At 43.0% G+C, this 586-nt stretch overlaps 1 non-coding gene across 1 annotated transcript; it reads right to left on the reverse strand.

The window, feature by feature from the left end:
• Nucleotides 1-488: 488 nt before the first annotated feature.
• Nucleotides 489-560, reverse strand: TRNAQ-CUG (transfer RNA glutamine (anticodon CUG)). The gene has a single exon. It is a non-coding gene; the product is annotated as a tRNA-Gln (tRNA).
• Between the last annotated feature and the right edge of the window lie 26 nt (nt 561-586).

Raw genomic sequence — 586 nt, forward strand, 5'->3', positions numbered from 1 at the left:
TGCAGGATTTTCTGGAATTTATAGGATTTTCTGGGATTTGCAAATTTCTGGGAATTTCTGGGATTTGCGGTATTTTCTGGGATTTGCGAATTCCTGGGAATTTCCGGGATTTGCGGTATTTTCTGGGATATGGGAATTTCTGGGGTTTGAAGGATTTTACAGAATTTAAAGGATTTATAGGATTTGCTGGGATTTATAGGATGTTCAGGGATTTTCTGGGATTTATAGGATTTATGGGATTTATAGGATTTATGGGATTTTCTGGGATTTATAGGATGTTCTAGTATTTTACAGAATTTAAAGGATTTCTGGGATTTTGCGGGATTTTCTGGGATTTGCGAATTCCTGGGATTTGTGGTTTTTTCTGGGATCTGTGAATTTCCGGGATTTGGGTATTTCTGTGAATTTCTGTGATTTATGGGATTTTCCGATTTCTGGCGGAATTTCCCGGGAATTTTTCCCGATTTCCCGCATCAAAAGGAGCTCGCAGGTCCCACCGAGATTCGAACTCGGATCGCTGGATTCAGAGTCCAGAGTGCTCACCATTACACCATGGGACCGGCCCGCGCTGCGCCCCGCCCCCAGC

This window comes from Malurus melanocephalus, unplaced genomic scaffold, assembly GCF_030028575.1.
Source record: "Malurus melanocephalus ecotype Western Australia unplaced genomic scaffold, MMel_1.1 scaffold_3254, whole genome shotgun sequence".
NCBI lineage: Eukaryota > Metazoa > Chordata > Aves > Passeriformes > Maluridae > Malurus > Malurus melanocephalus.